The 7,748-nt window shown below is 35.5% G+C and overlaps 1 long non-coding RNA gene across 1 annotated transcript; it reads left to right on the forward strand.

Annotated features, from left to right (window-relative positions):
* Positions 1–2,005, forward strand: LOC149416032 (uncharacterized). The gene is made up of 4 exons (XR_016303547.1): positions 1–96; positions 476–578; positions 1,460–1,609; positions 1,733–2,005. It is a non-coding gene; the product is annotated as an uncharacterized LOC149416032 (long non-coding RNA).
* Positions 2,006–7,748: the final 5,743 nt, after the last annotated feature.

The raw sequence follows: 7,748 nt of genomic DNA on the forward strand, positions 1-7,748 counted from the left end.
CAAGTGCTCTCTTCTCCGACAATTTTTCTTCCTGTTTCTACAGTCTGTTTATCCCGCCCTGTTAAACTTATTATACCATGCATTTGAGGGTTATTGGTAAGAAATAATACTAAAATTCATTGCTATTCATTTTGGTAGCGGCCGTTCTTAGTTCAGTTAGTGAATCATTAGGCGTTTTGTTACAGCAGAATGTTTTATACTGTAAATTCTGCATCAATGTATTATAAGATTAGTATTTCAAATGCATTTATTAAAATGATAACAAATACATGGATTGAAGTTGTATACTTACAGATGGATTACAACGGAATGGCGGTAGACATAGACGGTAAATAAATAAAGAGTTTTCCCAAGATAAACGACGTTTCTCTCAACCTTTGTTATAACTTCAAGGTTTTCTAATGTGTATTTTTGCTACGACTTGAGAAGCCAAATTTTAAAAACTGAATTCCGTTACAACTTTGCTCTGTTTCAGGGTTAAACTAATTACCAAACCGTACCAAAGCAGACCATGGATCTACTGAAGCCAAATACTATATCCATCAAGACGGAACCAGGGCTCCAGGAAGAAGGTGGAGGTGAAATTGCATTTTCCGATTTAGATTTCGACCTCCCAGCTGTAACGACGGAATTCTTGCAATATGCGGAGGGTAGTTGCATTGTATACGTGTAAAATATAGAACTTTATATACGGATGTCCGGAATCCATGTCTGTTTTGAAATGTCGTGCAAACAGGACACATACTTGTTTCATCCTCTCTTATAATTTAAAAGGTGTATTGGGTATTTACCCTAAAATGCGCCCTTTCTGGAAACTACCAAAATACAGCACTATTTAAACATGGTTTTACTATTCACATTATGTTGTCGGTTCCTCTATTTTGCCCTAATTTTATTGGAACATGATGTCAATAACACATATTTTTTAAACGTTAAAAATTCATAAATATTGATTTAGAAAACACTATCCTATTGACTTAAAACTCCCTACTTAAGGTGCTCCAGAGCAAGGTTTGTCTTTCTTGTTGAATCTGTCCCTCAAGTGGACGTCTGTGGTAATTTTTATCTGATATTGACCCTTAAAACTTTCATCCAAATTCCAGCTTTTATGGTTTCTTTATTCGCTAAAAAATAGTTTATAGTTTTTTTAATTAAAAAATGTTTCGTTTTACATCAATGGTATGAAGATACATGGCTGGCCATATGTGGACGCAATTGGAGCAGTTCGCTTCGGGCGTCGAATACTCAACTTAACACATCGCCCTTGATATTATTTTTTATAAATACCGTGCTACAAAAAACCAAAAATCATAATTTTATTGATAACATTGATATCCACCCTTGGTGTATACTAATTAAGACTGTAAGGGCAGCCAAAATTAAACTCGCGCCTGACGCCGTTTGGTTCAGGCCTGGCCATTCAAAGATATTTTCTATTTATTCTCCTTTTTTATTCCAGGAAGCATTAATGTGGAAACAGTTACCATTAATGCGGACCTTGGATCCCCACAAGATGAAGCGGGGCTTACTTATATGAAAATTGACATAGACCTGCCGGATGTTAAAGAGGAATGCTTGGAACGTATTGGAAGAATTACCAAGGAAGCAGGTAAAACTTGAAAAATTGGTCATTTCCTATTTTTTTTAACGTATATACGAACTTACTTCGCTTATTTACTCTAAGTTTAACTGAATCATTATCATCCATGTTATTTTTCAAATTTGTTGACAGATCTTCGGACGCATTTTGTGGAAAAATGATTCACTCCTCTAAACCACAATTACTCCCTCTCTCCTAAGACAAATTTTGCCATGAGTTTTCAAAAGCGAAATTCAAACGTACACATGCAGATTTACAGTGGAGAAAAACCTTTTTCATGTTTCCTGTGCAGCTATGCGTGTTATCGAAAGTATCAACTAAAGATCCACATGCTCACTCACAGTGGAGAAAAACCTTTTTCATGTTCCGGGTGCAACTACGCATGTTATCGAAAAAGCAACCTAACGAGCCACATGCTGACTCACAGTGGAGAAAAAACCTTTTTCATGTTCCCTGTGCAACTATGCGTGTTATCGAAAGGGTCATCTAAAGATCCACATGCTCACTCACAGTGGAGAAAAACCTTTTTCATGTTTGGTGTGCAACTATGCGTGTTATGGAAAGGATCAACTAAAGATCCACATGCTCACTCACAGTGGAGAAAAACCTTTTTCATGTTCCGTGTGCAACTATGCATGTTATCAAAAGAGCGACCTAACGAGACACATGCTGACTCACAGTGGAGAAAAACCTTTTTCATGTCCCGTGTGCAACTATGCATTTCGTCTAAAGGGTCAGCTGAAGAGGCACATGCTGACTCACAGTGGAGAAAAAGCATTTTCATGTTCGGAGTGGGACTATGCAAGTAATCAACACGGTAACCTGAAGACACACATGCAGACTCACAGTTAAGAAAAAGCACTTTCATGTTCGGAGTGTGACTACGCATGTAATCAACAGGATAAACTAAATAGACACATGCTGATTAACAGTGGAGAAAAACTTTTTCATGTTCCGTGTGCAACTATGCATGTTATCAAAAGTACGACCTAACGAGCCACAAGTTGACTTACAGTGAAGAAAAACCTTTTTCATATTCCGTGTGCAACTATGCGTGTCGTCAAAAGGGTCAGATGAAGAGGCACGTGCTGACTCACAGTGGAGAAAAAGTACTTTCATGTTTGGAGTGTGACTATGCATGTCATCAACAGGATGAACTAAAGAGACACATGCTGATTCACATTGGAGAAAAACATAAAGGACATTTGTTGGAACACATGCTGACTCACAGGGAAGAAAAACATTTTTCATGTTCCCTGTGCAACTATGCGTGCTATCGAAAGGGTCAACTAAAGATCCAGGTGCTCACTCACAGTGGAGAAATACCTTTTTCATGTTCTGTGTGCAACTATGCATGTTATCGAAAGAGCGACCTAACGGGCCACATGCTGACTCACTGTAGAGAAAAACCTTTCTCGTGTTCCGTGTGCAACTATGCGTATCGTCAAAAGGGTCAGCTGAAGAGGCACTTGCAGACTCACAGTGGAGAAAAATATTTTTCATGTTCCCTGTGCAACTATGCGTGTATTCGAAAGGGCTAACTTAAGATCCACATGCTGACTCATAGTAGAGAAATCCCTTTTCATGTTCCGTGTGCACCTATGCATGTTATCGAAATGGTCGATTGAAGAGCCATATGAAAACCAAAAATCAAATACCTCTTCGATGTTACGTGTTTAAAAATACATGTTATCTGAAGTGCCACATGCTGACTCACAGTGGAGGAAAACATTTTTCATGTTCAAAAAGCCCATCTAAAGGCCCACTTGCTGACTCACAGTGGCGAAAAACCTGTTTTATGTTCCATAAGTCCACATGTTAATGTTTTAAAAGGCAATCTGAAGCGCAAGTTGATTCACTGCGGAGAAAAACTTTTTCTTGTTCCTTGTTCGTCTATGGATGTTCTCAAAAAGCACATCAAAAAGCCACACGCTGACTCACAGTGGCGACACACCTTTTTAATTTTCCAAGTGCACATATTCAGTTTCTAGGAAAGGCTTATCTTACCCCTATGTACGATATAACGGGTTTTCCAATATGTGTTGATATTTTATTGTTGGTAAGTTCCAATGACTCCACCGGACCATAAACCGCACCAAACAGTCACACGTTGAGGATAGAGATAGAGAGGCTTTTTTAAAATAACTCTTTAGTTTTCCGAGCCCCAGATGCGACAATTTTGCTTGTTGACGAAACCAGCGAGGTGGAATCGGGCCTCATAACTCAAGATGACACCCACTTATTCAGACTGCTGCGAGGCTATTTTGATAACTTAACCATTTTGGAGCGCGTGAGTCTCTATGTTCCAGATAACTATCTTAGACAACGTCATCATAGATTATTCTATATTCCTGCCTGCAGAACTAACCTGCCAATGGTTCTCCCGGTAGGGAGGAGTATATTGCTCCTGAACCAAATCTCCTCCGAGATTGATATATTTGGCGTCAGTGAGGAGAGATTCAGAAGGGAAATTCTTCTGTTTCTTGAAAGAGTCTCTCCACATTGACGAGATCTTTCACCCCTCCCTGAATTTTTTTTGGAATTTCCACATTTCTTCTTTTATGTATAAATACTTGAAAACAATCATTTGTAAAAAAATTATGTAACCTAATTTCGTATATGCATTAAACCCTAATTTGTAATTGTGTAAGAAATTAATAAATGAATATTATTATAAAGAGTAAATAATGATTTTTCGATGGAATTCCAGATCATTTTCACGCATTTCAAGGACCCGTTGTTGAAGCGTGTATCATTCCATTTTTATTAATGGCGTAGTTTCTACTTGTCAAATGTTAAAAGATGACAGCTTCAAAAGTAACATATACTGAAATAGCGGGCTATTCAAAATATCACCTCTTATTGGAAATATTTGACATTTGATGGATCACATGCTGACCCACAGAGGAGGAAAACATTTTTTCTTGTTCCGAGTGCAACTATACAAGTTATCAACAGTGTACCCTGAAGAGAAACTTGCTTACTTACAGCTAAGAAAAAACTTTTTCGTTTTCTGGCTGCAATTGTTAATGTTTTCAAAAGAGAGATTTGAAAAAACACCTGCACACTAAGGGCGAGTTGTTTCGGAAAAGCTGAACAATTATTCAGTTTCCCGAGTTCTATTCAAATGTAAAAAAATCTTCACGTCGATTTTATTCAAATACAAATTGGGTTGTTTCAACTCCGAAAAAGCTTCCGTTATATTTGAATAATCCGTTTCAGTGTTCCCCGCCGAATCGGGCAATTATTGCAGAGAATAATTTTTTTGCGAGACACGAATTATTTTTACGCTGGCAACACCTCGTATTATTATCAATCTGTCAAAACTTTTTCCCGCCGTCGCGTTGTTGGACTGCCTGTATTTTGTGATTGTTTATTGTCTCAATTGTTGAAAAATTAAAATGGATCCAAACTTACTGTAAGTATTGTAAATTATACCCTTTTTCCATAATAAATATGAACTTTATGAATAAATAATACACATGTTTGTAACCGTATAGGTACGTGAGTAAGCATTTTGTTTTCCTAAATCCCAATGTAAAGCTTGATAATATTATGTAGAGTTTCGTCTTCTAAACAACATAAACGATCATAATGAAAACATTTGCGATACCTCTATATAATTATCGCTTGTAATATAACCCGGTGTTTCTGTGGAATGAGACAGGTGGAACTCTCTAAAAGCATCGCGTTTTATCCCTTCTGGATTGTTCCGCCATAGAATGAATTATGGCGGCAAATTTTTTGTTTATTTTTATATATTATGTTGCATTCCGCCACACTTTAATAATGTGTTATGGAGGAATATTATAAATAACGTTCAAAAAAGTATCCGTAAGAAACGTGAAGATGGATTTGTGTATTTTGACCTATTAAATATAATATTTCAAGTGCATATTTAATTTTATATCAGCAATTCCTTGTACGATCTTGTTACTTATAAATATGAAATGTGTTTTCAGGAAACAATGCAATGTTGGTGAGGAAGTATAGCCATATTCTCAACAATAAAAAGACCGACGCAGTCATCTTCAAACAACGAGAGGCGACATGGTTTACTCTTGTATCCGATTTCAATGGCGATGGATGCTGTCAAACAGCTCCGAGCTCGGTTTGAAAATATGAAGCGTCGGGCAAGGCAGGTTGGAATATATTTCTTAATTGGTATTAATCTTAACGCCATAATGCTGTTAAATGAACTGTTATATTTAGTAATTGGTTGTCCTGATGCTTTGTTTAATTCATGCAGGTATATATGTTTATTAATTGACTTTTAATAATGCTTCAAGGACGGTAGCAGAGAAATTCAGGAGAGGACTGGCGGTGGACACAAATTTTATGCGGAGCATAGTGGTTACTTCGATTGACGGACTCCCTAGCGTGTTTGACGATGACATCAGCACTTTGGTGCTGCAGGAGCTAGCTGGTGGTGGAAGAAGGTGGGAGTTTGGTTAGCGCCACAGCTGAGGTTTATTATGGTGTTGACTGCAGTTTACTAACTACTCCTACAATGTTTCCTAGTTTTATATTAGTTCTTCATTTAAGATAATCTGGTTAATTAATGCATTTTCACATTTTTTTAAGCTTCCAACTCGTACCCCTTTGACAGCAGCGCCCCAGAACCAACGATCTAAAAACCTATTTCCTCTCCTTTTAAATGTAAGCGAATTTGTCGAATGATTTTATATAAGATGTTAGTAGAGTGTAGTGTAAAGTAATTATTTTACATTATCGTTGCTTTATTTAAGAAATTAATCTGATTAACTAATGTATTCTTATGTTGTTAATGCATCCAAATCCAACCGTTTTGATAGCAGCGCCCCAGAAACCTCAATCCTAAGAGCAATTTCATCTCCTTTAAATGTAAACGAATTTGTTGACTGACTTAATACAAGTTTTCAAACAAACTATTAGTAGATTTTAGTACAAAATATTTGTATTTCACTATCGTTGCTTTATTTAAGATAATAATCTGATAAGTTAATGTAGTCTCATGTTGTTGAAGCATCCAAATCCAACCCTTTTGACAGAAACGCCCCCTATTATTATTATACATACCGATTTCCGGTTTAAAAAAAAATTGGATTATTGAGACAAGAACGAGTAATATCGGAGTCATGCTAAAACTAAACTGAGATGAAAGCAGTTTATTCCCCTCTGTTCACTATCTACTGGGTGAATTCTTTAATGTACTAATATTAATTTTAATAATTTTTCTCTTTTTTATGTACACAATTCTTATGAAGTATTTTCTGGCTTCACAATTACCTACATTATATTACATGATAATACTAACAAATGTACATCGTGTACTTACGACGGGGTACTCCAGTAAGACCGCATTTTTCTTTTCTTTCCTTTTAAAACTGAAAATTTAAAAAAATGCATTTTATGCAATATTATGCACGGCATGTCCAGGTTTTTATTTTTTATTTATTTATTTATTTTATTTATGCATATTTTTAATGCTGTGTGACCTTTACTTTATGGGCCGTATAATCTTTTGTGTTCTTTCTAATGTTTTTCAATTATTGTTAATTATTGTTAGAACAAGATGAATGAATGCATTCGCACACAATTAACTAGTCCATTATATTATGTTCTTAAATGTTTCTTTCCCATTGTATAAGTATGTATTTTTGCTGTAAATTATTCTTTCTTACGAGAGAGTATTCTGGTATAATTTTACTTTTTTCAGGGCATTAATAAAAAATAAATAATCACAATCGCTAATCAAGTCGCTACAGCGACCTTGATGTGATTTACTATGTAATACATTTCTAGAATGATCTATGTTATTACTAACTATATATGGAGATAATATACAGTACCATAGTTACCTGGTAGATAAGTATGGTACTGTAGACGATATGATACGATACACTTAAGATTAATACTTAATTAACATTAACCAATTGTTAATACAGGATTTAGAACATAATTGGAAAATACCATAAATATTGTTTTAAACCTTTATTTTCTTATTTTTAACTGAATTTATATTAACAAATTATTATAATCAATAAATATTAGTCTGAAACACCCATACATATTTAAAAATAAATAAACTCTGAGAAAAAATAAATGCCGCTGATGGAAATTGAACCCGCAACCTTCCGATTTATTCATTTTTTTTCTATTTGTCCAT

Source organism: Hesperophylax consimilis, chromosome 17 (assembly GCF_061612785.1).
Source record: "Hesperophylax consimilis isolate HC1 chromosome 17, BYU_Hcon_1.0, whole genome shotgun sequence".
NCBI lineage: Eukaryota > Metazoa > Arthropoda > Insecta > Trichoptera > Limnephilidae > Hesperophylax > Hesperophylax consimilis.